Source organism: Dasypus novemcinctus, chromosome 13, assembly GCF_030445035.2.
Source record: "Dasypus novemcinctus isolate mDasNov1 chromosome 13, mDasNov1.1.hap2, whole genome shotgun sequence".
Lineage (NCBI taxonomy): Eukaryota > Metazoa > Chordata > Mammalia > Cingulata > Dasypodidae > Dasypus > Dasypus novemcinctus.
Window position 1 is genome coordinate 60,067,439 of NC_080685.1, and position 18,082 is coordinate 60,085,520.

The following is an 18,082-nucleotide window of genomic DNA, read 5'->3' on the forward strand; positions in this document are numbered from 1 at the left end:
CCTTAAGTGTCCAAATACCATTATGCTCTCTCAGTCTCCCATAAATATTCCCTGGTATGATTATCAGTGAGAGAAGATTCCTAGTTCTGCTGGATTCCTTGTGCTGCACTCTGCTAGCCTGCTCATTTGCATTTGATCTCTAACACTTCTGCCGTGAGGTCTTCTCATTCCCGTCCCTGTCCTCCCTACCACGCAAGATGTACAAAATGCCCTCTGGGCACTCCCTCTTTGGTCAGGGGAGCTGGGTGTCCCCCAGCAGTCTGCAAACTTTCCCCACTGGGAGCCTGTAGAGGTTCCAAGTCAAAATATCTCCTCCCCAGATGCATCCTCTCTGCTTGTAGCCCACAAAGCCTCACCCAACCCTGGGGTCCTTGCCTGCCCCTAACATGCCCCAAATCCATCAGCCTTAACTCTCTGATATTGTCTTCAGCCTCACTGACATGCTCTCCTAGAGCTACTCTCACTCTTATTCTCTCCTTTGCAAAGTTTCCGTCCTCCCTTTGTTCTCTAGCCTTGTCTCTGAAGTGTTCCACCCAGCCTATGCTTCTACCCCATCCTCTCATTCCTCTTTCAGGACCTTGTACCTTCAATGCCCGTTTTATCTTTTATCTGTGGTCTGTCTCCCTTTTCTCTGTGTACTTTCCTTCTGTCTACACTGGTGCTTAGAGATCCATTTAATTTCTGCCCTGTGACCCCTAAGTTAGCATTCTGGCTCTCCCAGTCCTCAGCAGACTTTTCTGAAGAGGGGTCTCATCACCCCTGCATCGCCACAGCTCTCCACTCACTCCCCACCACTGTCACACTGAGACCAGTCTTGTGAAAGCCATCACGCCTAATCCTAACTTGTCTCCTGGATCTCTCTGCTGCCTTGGACACCAATGACCATCCTTTCCTCCCAGAAGCTCCCTTTGGGCTCCCTGGTACTACATGAGCCTGCCTTGGCTTCTGTCCTTGTCTACTCTTCCTGACTCAATAGCAGGCATGTTGCATCTTCCAAACCTCTGAATGGAAACTCTTTTGAGATTTAGTCCTCTGCCCACACCATCCTCCCACCTTCTCCAAATGACCCCTCTTAAGTGGACAGCTCCCAGGCCACAGTCTCCAGTCCAAGCATCACTCCTGCTCTTATTTTGCATTTTAACTTTCCTGTCACCAATTTCTCTAACTGAATAAGACCAAACTCAAATGTGCCCCTCTAAATAACAGCTCCTCCTGACTTTCACTTTTTGTTTGCAGTACTGTCATTCTCTGGTTCACTAGGCTCAAGAACCCATAGCTGCCATTGGCATCTTCTTTTCTCCAATCACTCCCAGTCACATCCAGTCAGTGCATAGGTGCTGTCACTTGTGCAATCCCTGAGGTTCTCACACCCATCTTCTTTGAGTTCCTCCTTCCCCTACCCTTAGTTAGGGCTCACTAGTGCTGACAGAAGTCATTTGGTTGCCTCCCCCTCCCTAGATCCTCTTTTCTAGTGTTTGTGCTTCTAGTCCATCATCCACTTTGATGCCAAGTCCATCAACCTAAAGAATGGTTCTCAAAGCTGAACTAGCAGCTTCAGCATCATCTGGGAATTTTATAAATGCACATATTCAGGCTCCACACTAGACCCACTGATTCAGAAGCTCTTTTGGTGGGGACCAGCAGTTTGTGTTGGGTGATCCTGATGCATACTCAAGTTTGAGAACCACTGTCCTAAAACATGTCTTTGAGCAAGTTTCTCCTCTGCTTAAAACCAAAAAACAAAAAAACAAAAGAACAAAACTTTGTTTTAGTTAGGACTAGTTCCATAACAAAACAGAACTCTATTTCTCTTTCACCTAAAAGAAGTTTAGCCATGGACAGTACAAGGCTGGTTAAGAACTCCATGGTATCATCAGGAAACCAGGTTCCTAATTTTCTGTTGCAATTCTTTGAACATGGCTCCCATCATTAAGGTTACCTCATGGTTCAGGGTGGCTGCTAGAGCTCTAGCCATCATATCCTAATATACCAGGAGGAAAAGCAGAAGACTCAAAAGAGGACTCCCTTTAAGCAGTTGTCTCAGGAGATTCAAATAACACATCCACTAAAATCAAAGTGGTCAGTATTTGGTCACTGGCCACACTAGCTACAAGGGAATCTGGGAAATAGAGTCTTTTGTTCTGGGTGGCAAAATGTCCTACTGAAAATTGAGGTTCTCTCAAAAGTTTCTGATTTCACTTATATAATATTCTTGAAATAGCAAAATTATAGAAATGAGGTTGGGGAGAAAGGGAGGGAGGTAGCTATGGCTATAAAAAAAGGTAGCATCAGGGATTGCTGTGATGGAAGTGTTTTATATCTGGACTGTCATAGTGGGCACACAAATCTATATGTGGGATAAAATTGCATAAATACTAAATACTAAAATTATGTGCACATGAAAAGAGATTAAGTTCATATAAAACTGGTGAAATCTGAATGAGATTGTATCAGTATCAGTATCCTTCTTGTGATACTGTACTATAGTTTTGTAAGAGGTTACCACTGGGTGAAATTGGGTGAGAAGTATACAAAATCTCTCTGTATTATTTCTTACACCTGCGTGTGAATCTACAATTATCTCAAAGCAAAAAATTGAAAAAAGTAAAATCAAGGTTTTATTACTGACAACAAAGGGAAGATGTCATAAGCAACTAGCGTCTCAGCCACAACCCTCACCCATTTCCCACTGTAAACAGTCCAGGATTCTTAGTGTAATGTCCAAGCCTGAAGTCATGATCTAGAAGTGTGTTACCTTCCCAAGCAGCTCGCCCTCGCCCAACTAATGTTGTCTGCATTAAAGCATAAACTTTCCAAGGGCAGATTCCAGAAGTTTAACCACTTTCATGGTACTGAATAGAGCCAGTGAAACATTATTTCTCTGCCCTCTGGAAGCCTCCACTCTGAGACAGCCCCAACGTTCTCAGGTGTTTTGCCAACCTAACAGAGAACCAGAATGGCCTTTGTCTGATTGAAAGGGGCAGTGAGCAAAGCCCACATGTTGCTATAGTGACTAGCTGAGAGCAGGAGGTACTGAAGCATATTGTTAAGTGACTTTAAAAAAACTCGGTCCTGTCATCTCTCACCATGTTCTGGTGCTCCATTCCTTCAGGCATCACCAAGCATGAGCTTCTCTCTCATCCCTGGGCAGCCTTGCTGAACCTGACTGTGCCCCCATGGGGCAAGAGTTAACTGCTTGTCAGGAGCTTCTGCTCAACCAACATCCTGAACAGAGACTGTTCCCCAAAAGCTTTGAGGCTCTCGGGAGGCACTGAAGGGCTGGAGTAGATCCATACCCTGGGTGGCAGAAAAATTCTGAACAGGGAGAGGGGCCAGAGGGGCAGGCATCTGGAGAAAGAATGAAATGATACAGGCACAGACCTGGGAGAGTGGGAGGAGGAGGAGGGACAGAGTCAGGCAGAGCTAGCCTTAAAAGGCCCAGAAAGGACATTCGGAGCCTGCCTGGCAGAGCGCTCTGCCCTGACAGCCATAAAGTAAAGGAGGGACAAGTGCGGGGCATGGGTGGCTGCTGAGGGATTCTACTGATGGGTGAGGGCAGAAGGGACACTGCCAAGCCTGACAGAGCAGATGCCTCCTGGGCTATAGGTCAGCGCTCTCTGACCCCAGCCCATGGACTCTGGAGAGGTCCAGGGATAGGCTTCAGGGGCTCCGTGAATTGCCCATACTTACAGGCAGAAGCATGTGGGTCTATTTTGTTTTCTTCAGGAAGGAAGTATCCATGGCTTTCATCAGATTCTCAAAGAGACTCATAAATTCTAATGAGCTAAGAATAACAGCCAGTGATCTGGTGAAAGGGGGACTTTGGGGAGGGGTGGTGAGGGTGTTGTAGGCAAAGGACTGGGGGACCAGGGACATAGATGGTGAAAAGCTTTTGGCTTGTGGGCTAAAGTGGTACAGGCAGCACTGATCCAGTTCCTCTGGGGTTAGGTGTTGTGACTTGCTCTGAGTCTGGCAGAAGTCATGGCCAGGACAGGCAGGACGATCTGTTTCTACTCCCAGGCCCTTGGGGAGCACTTCTCCACACTGATCCCTGCTGATCCATCCTTCCTCCTAGCTTGGTGAATCCCTCGAGTTCACGGAGCCTTTCCCTGATCCCCAGACCAGGTGTGCTCCCCTGAAAACCGTCTCCATAGCTCTATAGCGTGTGTTGTGTGTGCAAGTGTGTGTGTGAGCCTCCAGGTGCTGGGGCTGGGAGGCACCCCTTCCAACTCTGGCTCGAGGAAACTCATTTCCATGAGGCTGTTAGCCCTTAATTGGCAACATTCACAATCTGCCCTCCAAGTTTTACCCAAAAATTTAAATGTGAATTTAAAGCCTACTGACAAATGCTTAGCAAAAGCTCAATAGAAATAGTATTCAAAACAGGGTTATTTTGTTGGTTTGATGTTCGGAGGTACTGGGGATTAAACTCAGGACCTCATACATGCAAAGGAGGTGCTCAACCACTGAACTATACCTGCTCCCCTCCAGACAGATTTTTAAACTTCATTTTAAAAATATAAAACCCTTTTGTTTAACAGCTGACCCAAATTCAAATATATGAAACAAAAAAACAGAGATGGTCTGGGTGAGGTGGATGGGGAGCCAGAAGCTCTATGAAATCCACCCGGGCAGATGGGAGGTGCCCCCCCCCCCAGCCCTCCTGAGTCTGGGCAGCAGCTTGTCAGAACAGCAGAACCCCTGCTCCAGCTGCAGAACCGCAGCTGCAGACCAAGTTTCCCTCTCAGAGAGCTGCAGGTTTGAACTCTGCCATCTCTTAGTACACACACTTCCAGAGACTTTTAATCGTGATATGATAGAAAGCTGCTTTTTTAATACAGATATGTAAAGATATAATAATGGACTTTCCTCTCCTGCTCACAGCATTACCCTTTGAGGGAATCCTCAGGAGAAATTTCTCTCAGGGCTTTGTGGGAAGAAAAACTCCTCCCAAACCATGATTTAAAAAAAAAAAATTTATTAGAGAAGTTGTGGATTTACAGACCAATCATGCATAAAACACAGGATGTCCATACATCGCCCTGTAATTTTTTTTTTAACTAACCATCTTTCCCATTTTGCTTTGGTTGCTAAGAAGCTCAGAGGTAAAATTTGCAGTACAGAGTTCAATTTGCAGTCCTTGTCCAACAATTCTGTGTATCAGTTTAGGGCAGGCTGCCACAGCCATGCTACCTTCTCTGCCTATTTTATCTAACTTTTACCCTAGTGCATTTCCAAAGCACCTAAAATCCTTTTCAGGTTGAGGTAAAATATAGAGTCCCTTCTTATCTTGGCGGTAGTGAGTGTAGATGTCCTCCTGCCCTTAGCACTGAGCACAAGCACGCCCAGCTAAGATCGTGAGGAGTGTCTCAACCCTGCTGGCCCTGAGACACAGCCCCGGGACCGATCAGGCAAAGGTGGTGAGCCCATGCCTTGAACATCATTAACCTTTTCAGTTTAACGATCCCTGAACCACTCTTCATGGAATAAAAGCCAAAAGATGGATGATCTTAGGCTACTAGGAACTCTAGAGAGCGAGCAGCATATGCATTAATAACTGGTTTGTGTGTAGGAGAGTGTACCACATGCCCCAGAAGCAAAAAAGAGGAAGAGATTTTCTGACCCTGGGATCTGGAGCAAATGAGGACTTCAGCTGGGTGTTCTGACAAGTGACGAAAGGAAGGATAGTAGCCCACCAGGCAGGAGAACTAGCTTGAGCAAAAACCAATAGGCAGGTAGGGGAAAGTAGGTAGATGAGTGTAGCTAGACACACAGCCATAAACTCCAAGGCCTTCCCGGGTGTGCAGTTAACATACCTGTAGGAGGCAGGGCATGTAATGGGTGCCAGGAGGCTTGTAGAACCACCATCCCAGCCCCACCCACCCCCATCCCTGCCGAGAAACACCGTCTTTTCAGGCACTCTTGGGCATAACAACTCAGACTGACAGACATATGCTTGATGCAGATTCCAAGCTAAAGTCATAAGATTTGGGGAGGGAAGTTCATAAGGAGAGAGAAAACAGATCAGGGAAGGCAGGTTTATCTCAGAGGCTGGAGTACCCTTCAGAAGGTTTAGGCAGGGGAGCAAGCAATAGGATTGCTTTTAAAAATAACTCACAAAACTGAATTATTTCAATACACATTATGGAAAATTTTTAAAAATATTAATGACTATTCTGAGTACTAAGAATCTGGGTGATTTTTTGTTGTTCTTTTTTTTATTATTTATTTCTCTCTCTTTCTCCGCCCCCCCCTCCAGTTGTCTGCTCTCTGTGTCCATTCGCTGTGTGCTCTTCTGTGACTGCTTTTGTCCTTACCAGCAGCACCGGGAATCTGTGTTTCTTTTTGTTGCATCATCTTGTTGTGTCAGCTCCCAGTGTATGCAGTGCCATTCTTGGGCACCTATACTTTCTTTCATGCTGGGTGGCTCTCCTTACGCACTCTGTGCGCGTGGGGCTCCCCTACGCGGGGGACACCCCTGCGTGGCATGGCACTCTTTGCACGCATCAGCACTGCACGTGGGCCAGCTCCACACGGGTCAAGGAGGCCCAGGGTTTGAACCGCGGACCTCCCATGTGGTAGGCAGACGCACTATCCATTGGGCCAAGTCCGCTTCCCTGGGTGGTTTTTATTTTCCTTATATTTTTATATTTGCTATTTTATGTTTACTAATGTTTATATTATTAGAAAAGAAGCCAATAAAGTTAATATCAAAATAAACATTATAAGTATCTTATTCTGAGAATAATCTGTGATGGGTAACAGGGTGCCAAAGCAGGATACTGGCAGTGGGAGTAGAAAAGACAGGTTGGATTTGAGCTTCTCTGAAGAGTGAGTTGACCAAGGGCAGAGAGAGGGAGATGGACATGTCAGTGGGATAGAGCAGTTGGGGCACTCCTTTACTTTGAGGTTAAAGTAGCCGCTGGAAAGCCCAGAACCTCTCTGGCCCATTGACATCCTGCACCCTCGTACTTCAATGAGCTCTAGTGGGGACTGGAGGCTCCGGGTGGCTCTTTGCTGGCACAGACGGCTGCTTTGCCCCAAAGGCCTTAATAGCCTCGGTGGGACCTGGTTAGTGGATCTCAGAGAAAGAGCCCAGCCCAGAAGTGACAAAATGATGTTTCAGCCAGTTGCACAGACCAAAATGATCCAGGGAACATCGTCTTGCTTTCTGGACATTTGAGACTAAAAAGGGAATACTAGTATGCATTCATGGTTTCCTGCTGCTCCCGCTGGCTTTTGCTGTCTCACTCCAGGGCCCCCACAGTAACAGGTGGTGTTTAACTCTGGGAGCCCATCTGACAGATAGAGGAGTGGATATGTGGCTCGGCTTAGGCCTGGCTCCACCACCAGCAAATCCTCTGAAGCTAATGTGTTAGAAATGCAAATTCTCGGGCCCCAGACCAGACTAGCTGAGTCAGAAACTCAGGAAGTGTGTTCCAATATGGTTTTTTTTTTAAAGATTTATTTTATTTCTTTTTCTACCCTTCCCCCCCCCCATTGTCTGCTCTCTGTGTCCATTCACTGTGTGTTCTTCTGTGTCCACTTGCACTCATCATGAGGCACCCGAAAACTGTGTTACTTTTTGTTGTTGTTGTGTCATCTTGCTGCATCAGCTCTCTGTGTGCACGGACCCACTCCTGGGCAGGCTGTGCTTTTTCACGTGGGGTGGCTCTCCTTATGGGGCGCACTCCTTGCGCATGGGGCATCCCTACGTGGGGGACACCCCTGCGTGGCATGGCACTCCTTGCACGCAGGCAGCGCTGCACGTGGGCCAGCTCCACAAGGGTCAGGAAGCCCTGGGTATAGAACACTGGACCCTCCATATGGTAGGCAGACGCCACCACAACTGCTTCCAACAAGCCCTCCCAGGAATTCTGATGCTCACTAAAGGTAAGTGTTCCTTATGCAAGTATGTGCCCCAGATGGTTTGTGTTAACTCCATGGTTTCTTGTGTTTGCCTCAATGCCTCATTCCATATGCAAAAATGACTACTGTTCAAACTCCTAACACTCCCTAGTTTTATCAGTTAGACTAGAGTTATATTCCTAAACTTAGACCAAAGCACCAGGAGTGTTCTTTTCTGCATCTTCGTCATGAGGGGACTGGGTACTTGTCAAGCATAATGTATGGTGAGACGCGGGGAAGCAGTGTATTTGTTAAGTGCTTTGAGCTCTCAGAAGGTAAAACATCTGTTGTGCTTCATGCATAGGTCTCTCGGTATCCAGTTGTAAAAAAAAAAAAAATGTAGAGGTGAGGGGAGAAAGGCAGGTATGGAGGACAGCTCTTAAACCATCTGTTCAATAGAGGCAGGAAGTAGATTAAAGATTGCCAGGGGCAGGTGGGGTTGGCAAATGGAGAGAGTCTGCTTAACGGGTATGGTGTTTTTTGGGGGAATGTTAAAAATGTTCTGGCATTAGATGATGGTGATGGTTGAACATTGTGAATACATTAAATATATTTTTAAAACACTGAATTGTTTTGAATGAATTTTATGTTATGTGAATTCTATCTCAAAAAAAAATTTGTTAAAAACAGTGGTTTAATGGGGGGGGGGGCTGGATTATACTTCTTTTTTCTTTCCCCTTCTGCCATATACAACCACAATATAGTCAGAGAGTAGGTGGGTGGTTGTGTGGTTGGTTGGTTGGTTGATTGGTTAGTTGGTTGGATAACTGTTCTGACCCCTGAGAAAGGGGTTCAGATGAACAGGCACCTACCTGGGAAAATGGTCAGACTGTGGTCCCTCGGGATGGCTTCCTGAGCAAGTGTACCTTTTCTTGGAGTAAATTCTCACCTCCAGTTCAAGAGATTCCACTGGGACTGTGGGAGGAGAACAGTGAATGCAGGCTGGAGAAAAATAACTTCTTGCCTTGTGGCCGAGTTGCTCCCAGCTCCCTATGATGTGCACAAATTCGTTTATGCCGTCAGAAGGAAAGCTCAGGAGGCCAGCTGCTGCTGCTCCTTGATCTGGAGAAGGCGCCTCTCCCGGGCTGACGCCCGTGCGGCTGGCAGGCAGCCCCAGGGAACAGGGCGGCATGATCTCACGGCTCTGGGTGGAGCAAGCATCACAGACAAGGACCAGGCCCGCTGCTCAGAGATATAATCTGCTTTGATGGGCAGAGGCTGATGCTGTTTTTCCAATTAGGGCTGTTAGAAGATTCTGGAAGAGGCAGCAGTGGGCTTAATTTAACAGACCCGGGACTCATTGAATTACCAATGTAGAAGAGATGAGAAGGGCACAAGCTGAGGGAGGCTGGGAAGAAATGGGGTGAAGAGGGTGGGGGTGGTGGTAAGCAGCAGGGACATGGCGGGGCCTGGTGATGCACTCAGGGGCCCTCGTTTGAAAGTCCTCTCCTTTGGCCAGCTGTGCAAGCAGGTCGTGGGGTGGAGTCTCCTTTGGAACTGGTCAGGCTGGCTTGGTAGGCTTTGCTCATGGAATTTGGATTCTTAAAGGCCATTTGTCAGGGTCCTGGGCAGTTTCTTGTGCCCATCCACCTTCCCAGGGACCATGCAGCTGCTGCTCTCCTGCTTTGCAGAACCCCCAGTTTTAGACCCACCCCATCAGGCAGCCTCCTGGCTTCAGAATAAAGAACATTCATCCTAGAGCCATCCCTTTAGGTCCTTAAGTCCATGCCTTCATTGTGCAGAGGCAGAAAACATGTCCTAGAGCAGTATAGGGGCTTGCCTGAGACCACCCAGCTGGTCAAGACTGGGTGGGGACTGCAGTGCAACCCCAAGCTGGCACTGCCACCACGCTGTGCTTACTCTCGGCCCTTCTGTCATTAGAGGTGTGTGTGCGCATATGAAGGAATGTGGGCATGGGAGAGCATGTGAGCGCATGAGTGAGTGCAGACCTGTGCATTCCTGGCAACTTCACTGAAAACCTCTCATTCTGAAAGCAGGATACCAGACTGTACAGGCAGCACGGTCTCAACTGTCTAAAGAATAGAACGCATGGAAAAGATCGAGTGGAAAGATGGGGAAAGGCTAACTGTCGTTGCTTCTGAACACTGACTATATAATAATTATTGTTAGCAATAACTCATGTTTACAGAGTGTTTTTGTGATCCAGTCACTGTGTAAGAATTTTATTTTTATTATCCTTGCATAGCCTTATGTTGATCAGATTGTGGTTCAGCTCCTATGTTGCTAGGTGGCAGTGAAACTTCATAAAACCCTTTGGGAAAATAGTTTGAAAATATTTTTTAAATGTACAATCAAAAAGTGATCAAATGCATATATTTATCCTTCCGACCACCCAATATCCCACTGAAATAATAGAAGAAATATGAAAAGAGAATCCTATTTTATATATAAGAAAAGCAATGCACAGAAAAGTTAAAAAGAACAACAAAAACTTGCCCAAAGTCACTTAAACTTAGACATTAAATAGCAAATCCAGAATCTGATCCAAAATCTCTGTGAACCCTCAGTATCTGTGTGGGACTGCCACATGCTTTTTACCTTTTTATACTTTCCAAATTTTCTATTAATACAATTGGCCAGGATAGCTATTATGCCCAATTGGCTCAGGCAGCCAGGCAACACTGTGGCTATCTTCACCCCCATGGACACATCTGGAAGAGAAGGCCCTGAGGAGAAATGTGCAGGTGAGATGTGCAGGTGAGATGCCGGCCTCCTCCAGGCCCACCAAGAGGCCAGTCCCTCTGTGCAGGGCTGCACAGGAGCCAGAGGTTGGCTCTGGACCACAGTGGCCTATAAGCCCAGGCAGGCCAGACTGAGGATTCCTAGAAGGAGAGGGTGGTTCCGGGTTCGGCACAGTTGCTTACGATTGAAGACAGGTCTGCCCAACACCCACCAGATCCTTGGCCCTTCCAAGACCTCCTGTGCTCTCCAGGAATGACCTGGCCACAGCTAGCTCGCCCCCAAGCCAGACCTGCCTCCTCTTGGAAAGCAGTGGTAGATCTAAAGCCAGACTGCTTAGGTTCACATCTTTTGCTTTCTAGTGGGGTGACCTTAGGCAAGTTACTCTAATTTCTCTGGTGCTCTTACCTCATCTGAAAATAAAGACAATTCTGCATGATAGACTTTGTCGTGAGGATTAGCTAACTTGGCGGTTAGCACAGAGCCTGGCATATGGCAGACATCCCTCCAGTGTACCCTTCTGGGGTTCCCTTCCTCCGCATCCACCGCAGCCCTTCACACCCAGGCCCAGAAAAGGCAGGGCATTCTGTCTTCCCTTGGGGCACTTACTGACCATCTTGTGAGGGCACAGAACCTGCACCCGTGCAACACAACATGAGAAGGAAGATGGACTAACATTCGCTGACTTCCTGTTACATGCCAGAGACAAAAAAAAGATGCTACATCTCGTTTCTTTCATAAAGAAGACAACCCCGAATTGTGACACATCGCAGTGTACCAAACCTCGATGCTGGGGTTCGGGGTTTCCTTCCAGTGCCCTTCCTGGTGATCATCTTACTTCAGTGCCTTAACAAGTGACTTTACACCTGCCGCTTCAACTCTGCCGGGCAAGCTGGACTCTTTTGTGGCCTGGCTACGACAGATGATCCGAGATGTCAAAGAAAAGCTGCCCAGCCTCAGACACTGGCCATGGACGTCACTACGGGAGGACAATTAAATATAGACATCAAGAGATTATTCTTCAGAGCTCACTTCTCCAACATTTCCTCTCTGTGAGTCACCAGATCAGTTAAGGGCACGGTTCCTCAGTGTGTCAGGGAAACTGGATAGAGAGAGCTCGGCCAGCCCCCCTGCCTTCCCTCGTCCTCATCTCCCCCTCTGCTCCACCCCACCCCAGATGCGATTTGCTCCTTCCTTGCCTGGTATATAAGTTACCACTGCTTGTTTCAAGAAAACCAATTAAGAAACTATAAATTGCAGTCGACTGGAAAGGTCACTGCACAGACTATAAATACAGGCATTTCTAAACTGCGAGTGGAAGTCCCTGGAACACATTTTTCTCCTCCACACCCATGTCTTCTAGCTGAGGTTTTCCTTTGATAAAATGAGAGGACATGCAGCTGGGAATCAAAAAGATATCTCGGGAAACGGACTTTGGCCCAGCGGTTAGGGCGTCCGTCTACCACATGGGAGGTCCGCAGTTCTAACCCCGGGCCTCCTCGACCCGTGTGGAGCTGGCCATGCGCAGTGCTGATGCGCGCAAGGAGTGCCGTGCCACGCAAGGGTGTCCCCGCGTGGGGGAGCCCCACGCGCAAGGAGTGCGCCCATGAGGAAAGCCGCCCAGCGTGAAAAGAAAGTGCAGCCTGCCCAGGAATGGCGCCGCCCACACTTCCTGTGCCGCTGACGACAACAGAAGCGGACAAAGAAACAAAAGCAGACAAAGAAACAAGACGCAACAAATAGACACCAAGAACAGACAACCAGGGGAGGGGGGGGAATTAAATAAATAAATAAATCTTTAAAAAAAAAAGATATCCCCTGCATTCTGCAGTCTGCCCTCTGGAGTGTGCTTGGGAATTCTGGACCTCTGGCAGGACCGCATGCTTTAGGCTCCCCAGCCGGACTCCACGTTTTGTTCCATTTTGTTCTGTTTTCGTAGCAATTATTTCTCCTCAAAGTACAAAAGGTACATGAGCTCAAGACAAAAACTTGGAAAATACTGAAAAGCATCAGGGAGAAATAATGACAAATAATCCTACTCCTTATTTTAAAAACCCTGATAACATTTTAGGATATATTATTCTATACTTTTTTTTTTCTAGGCCATATGTATACGTGTTTGGTTTTTTTTACCAGAACATGTTTAAAGAGTGTCATTTAATAATACTATTGTATAGCCTACTTGCTCAGTAGTATATTATACTAATATTTGCATACATTATTCTAACAAACATTATTATTCCATAGTAATTCTAGATATACCATAATGTATTTAACTTAGCCTCTGCTGTTAGGCATTTAGGTTACTTCCAGATATATAATGCTGCAGTGAACATCATTAACTTAAAGTTTTCATACAGCCATAAGTATTTCTTTAGAGTAAATACTTGAAGCTGACCCTTGATTTTTTTTTAATTTTTAATTTTTTTTAAAGAAGATGTTTACATTACATAAGTGTTACATAAAAAAATATAGGGGATTCCCAAATGCCCTGCTCCCCACACTGCCCACATTTATCCACATTAGCAACATCCCTCATTGTGTGGTACATTCACTGCAATTGATGAACACATTTTGGAGCATTGCCACTAAACATGGACTAAAGTTTACATTGTAGTTTATACTCTCTCCCACAGTTCTGTAGGTTATGGCAAGATATATAGTGGCTTGTATCTATCATTGCAATGTCATTTCAATTCCCAAGACCCAAAAATGCCCCTGTGTTACACCTGTTTTCCCTCTCCCTGACCTCAGAACCTCCAGTCGCTACTACCTCCACATCAATGATATGATTTCTTCCATTGTTGGAATCACAAGTCTATAGTAGAATACCAGTAAGTCAACTTTAGTCCATAATTTGTTCCCCAATCCTGAGGATTCTGGGATGGTAATGTCCACTCCACCTCTAATTGAGAAGGGACTTGGATCCCATAGGGCCAATGGAGAGGATTTTCTTGCTTACAGTTGCAGACACTCTCGGTTCCTTGGTATGGTGGCTGTCCATCATCATCTCTTGTTAGTTGTCCTAGGTGAGACCAATGAACTGGAGAGTAGGTGTTGCAACTCTGTTGAGATTCAGGGCCCAGCTGGCATATGAACAACCCAAAGATTTAAGTCCCTTGGACATATACCTACCAACGCTGTACTAATTATAGGTTCAAATAGAAGGACAGAAGAGCCATGTATAGGGAAACCATAACTGAGTCCAACTCTGTCACACTAGAACACATATACCTCAAAGAAGGCCCACTGGTAAGTCACCTAACTCCTGAGCTATCTGCCCTGACTATAGTTTCTGGATCTATCCAGAACCCTCAGGAGCCCCACTATTTGAGGCAATATTTACTTTAGCAGTCAATGAGATCCTGCTGAGTCATGCATAAGCATAACCTCTGGAATGACTTCCCAACTCACTTTGAAGTCTCTTAGCCATATACACTCATTTGTCTTTACCTTTTCCCCCTTTTTTTTAAAAGATTTATTTATTTATTTCTCTCCCCTTCTCCCCTCCCACCCCAGTTGTCTGTTCTCTGTGTCTATTTTTGCTGCGTTCTTTGTGCACTTCTGTTGTTGTCAGTGGCACGGGAATCTGTGTTTCTTTTTGTTGCGTCATCTTGTTGTGTCAGCTCTCCTTGTGTGCAGCACCATTCTTGGGCAGGCTGTACTTTCTTTCGCGCTGGTCAGCTCTCCTTATGGGGCACACTCCTTGCACATGGGGCTCCCCTATGCAGGCACACCCCTGCATGGCAGGGCACTCCTTGCGCACATCAGCACTGCACATGGGCCAGCTCCACACGGGTCAAGGAGGCCCGGTGTTTGAACCACGGACCTCCCATGTGGTAGACGGACACCCTAACCACTGGGCCTTTTCCCCCTTTTCCACCTTTTTGCCCTTTTAGACAAGGTCTTTTTCCAGTTGCATTGGTTGTTGGTGCTTGGTAGTTAATTCCCTCTATGCCAGGGAAGCTTATCCCTGGGAGTCATGTCCCACGCTAGGAGGAAGTTATTGCATTTATATGCAGAGTTCGGCTTAGAAAGAGGCCACATTTGAGCAACAAGGAGTGAGCCCTTGATTTTTAAGATTAGTGCAGCTGCCAAGTTGCCTTCTACAAAGGTTGTGCCTATTTAGACTTCCACTAGTGTATGCTTGTGATCATTTCCCCATACTCTTGCCAAAAACTATTAATATGTTTGTTTTTTTTTAATCTTGACCAATTTTCATGGCAGTTGGCTCTGGAGTTCAGCACCTTGTCAGTGGGCCCTACTTTGGAATTTGTGTTCCTGAGTGTGATAGAGTTGGACTCAGATGTGACCTTTCTACACATGCCTTTTCTGTCACTCTTACTGAACCTGTGGTTGGTGCTGGGGTTGGTATATACACAGGAGACTAGAATCTCTGGACTGGACATGTGCCAGCTGGGCCCTGAGCCTCAGCAGAGCTGCAACTCCTGCTCTCAGGTTCATTGGACTTACCTAGGTCAGCTAGCAGGGAGGTGAAGATGGTCAACCACTACACCAGGGAACTGAGAGTGCCTACACCTCCAAGCAGGAGAATCACATCCATCAACCATGGGGATTTAAGGGGGATCTAAGCCCCCTGTCAATATAGAGGTGGAGTGGACATCATCAACCCAGGGTCCACACAATGAAGAAATAAAATATGGATTAGAGTGAATTTACTGGTATTCTACCATAGAACTATTGTGACTAGTAACAGAAGCAACTGTAGCATTGATCTGGAGAAAGTGGCTGCTAAGGTAGTTAGCTAAGGGCAGGGAGAGGGAAGAAATGAGATATGAGGGTATTTTCAGGACTTGGGAGTTGTCCTCAATGATATTGCAGGGACAGATGCTGGACATTATATATCCTGCCATAACCCACTGAAAGGACTGGGGGAGAGTGTAAACTACAATGTAAAGTATAATCCATGCGGTGCAGCAGTGCTCCAAAATGTATTCACCAAATGCAATGAATGTGCCACAATGATGAAAGAGGTTGTTGATGTGGGAGGAGTAGGGGGTGGGGAGTGGGATATATGGGAACCTCTTATATTTTTTAATGTAACATTTTTTGTAATCTATGTATCTTTAAAAAAAAAAGACAATTCAATAAAAAAATAAAAATAAATTAAAATCATGACCAGTTTGTTGATTTTAAAAAGATATGTCATTTTAATCTAAACACTTGCTTATAACCTATCCCCAAAGGCCCCAGAACCACTCAGGTACCTAAGTGGTACCTGAGAATAGATGTTCCTTCCCACCACCCTTGGCAAGGCCCTTTTATGCCCCCTTGGCCCCAGAAGGGGAACAGTGGTACCACCAGGGTCCCAGATCCCCCCAGGGTAGATCCCACCAGGCACTGGTTGGTTGGAGGGTCCCCTCCTGCCTAGAAGAAGGACTTCTCAGGGCCAGGCACCTCCCTGGGCTGTAGGCCTGAGAGTCATGCACAAAGTGAAACCCAAATCTAAATGGGAAACCAACCCAGAAAGTGGGCCCAGGAGCAGAATTTGGCTCTCCAGCTTCCCCACCAAAGCAGTATGCTCAGTGGAGGAAAGTGAGGATAATATCAGCCATATGTGTGTGTAGTACTTAACCACCTGCTAAGGTTTTCGACAATTGTCATTTAATCCTCAAAACAACACAGTAAGGAAAATACACTTATTATCCAATTCAAAGAGATTGCATAACTCTAAGGTCTCGAGGAGAACCAGGATTTAAATTCAAACTTCTGAATTTATTCTGGGTAAGTCCAAATCCTGTGTGTTTTCCAATGTGAACTATAACATATCTGGCCTCCATCATTTCTCAGTCCGGGGTCTCTGACTTCATCCTTATGTGCTTTTGTGAGTTTCTAGCACTGACCCAGGAGCCAGAGCCCTTTCCCAAGGGCTGCCAGCTCAGCCTGCACCCTTGCCACATCAGCCCTGCAGCCCGGAAAGGGGAGCAAGATTTCTCTGACCATCAGGAATGTGGAAGGCTGAATTAAAGTCCATTAGTCAAACCTCAAGATCCTTTGAGAAACATGTCTGGTTACCACATAAAACAGTATTATTAATATTAATAATGCTTGAAATAAAAGTATTTTTAAAACATTAAGTGGTCATGTAAAAAGTGATATCAAGCCCAAAGAAGAGTCTTCTAGTTCCTGAACAATCTCTTCAGCCCAAGACTCTCCCTAAGTTGTAGTAAACAGAGTGAACTATTTAGCCAAGTGAGCAAGGAGGACCCACCCAAAACACATCCATTATGGAGGCTTGCTTGATCTAAACTGAGCATTAAAAAATGACAGCTCAAGGTATCCACGTTCATTCATTCGTTTGTTCATTCATTCAGTCATTCATTCAACAAGTGTTTATAAAGTCCTTACCGTGTGCTCACCCCTGGACCAGGCACCAGGGATATAGAAATGAACAAGACACAGTCTCTACCTTGAAGGCCCCCTTCCCCACAGTCTTGTGCAGTTATGTGAGGTTATAATCAAATAACTTCAAAGCTCTGAGAGCGGTGCTAATAGAAGATACAGACAGCTCCTTTTACGCAAGCCTCAGAGTAAAACAGGAAATCTTCGCAGAGGAGCTTTGCATATGTGAAGATGAGGTCTGGACATACAGCTCTATAGCTCCCTTAAAGTGGGATGAGACAGTGAGGGACCTAATCAGATGAGTTTTAGGGAATTCAGTACAGTGGAAGAATGGAGGAGGGATTGGTTGGGGGGAAGACTGGAGGTGGGGCACCTACTGCAGGGGTCCAGGTTAGAGATTGTGGCAGGCTCTGGCAGTTTTCCTGGCTGAGACTGGCAATGCCCAAATTCAACTCACCACCAACAGTCCAGGGGGGACGTTTAACCACACAGTTTCCCACCCATAAAGATTCTGGTTCTGTGGATCTGGGTGGGTATAATCCCAGAATTGTATGATTACAAAGCTCCCCAGATGATGCTGATACCTGGCCAGGCTTGGGAACCATCAGCCCAGATGTCCTCCAGCTCAGAGATTCTAGGCAACAACAAGTTAGTATCTGAGTTTTGTACGCTGTAAAATACTTTGCAAATAGGAGTGAAGTGTTTCTCAAGATTTTCTCTGTGAATGTAATTTTGTCAAACACCACCTAATCACTTTTTTTTCACAATGTGTAATCAATGGCAGGTTTGACTTTCAATCCCCAACACTTCTGCATCTGTTTCCCTGGTCTCCAGCCTTTGCCTAGTTATGGTATACAAAAAAATTATTCTCCAGCAAAGGGGAGCAAAAGGAGAACTGTTTTGAAAGTGAATAATTCACCCTCTTTCCCTCCATCTATTCACCTGTTTATATGTTTGGTAAATCCAGATGTATTAGTCTGCCAAAGTGGTGCTGATGCAAAGTACCAGAAATCTGTTGGCTTTTATAAAGGGTATTTATTTGGAGTAGAAGCTTACAGTCCCAAGGCCATGGAAAGTCCACCTCAAGGTACCATAAGAAGTACTTACTCAT

The 18,082-nt window shown here is 46.1% G+C and overlaps 1 protein-coding gene across 5 annotated transcripts in view; it reads left to right on the forward strand.

Annotated features, from left to right (window-relative positions):
* Positions 1 to 18,082, forward strand: part of LOC101435890 (protein FAM163A) — a 101,562-nt gene that overhangs the window by 49,753 nt on the left and 33,727 nt on the right. The window contains exon 1 of one of the 5 annotated variants that reach the window (XM_012526509.4): positions 7,723 to 7,893. The exons of the other annotated variants lie outside the window; for them this stretch is intronic. The gene's annotated coding sequence lies outside the window, so the exon portion shown is untranslated. Of the gene's footprint in view, positions 1 to 7,722; positions 7,894 to 18,082 lie in introns of those variants that run through there. 5 annotated transcript variants of the gene reach the window in all.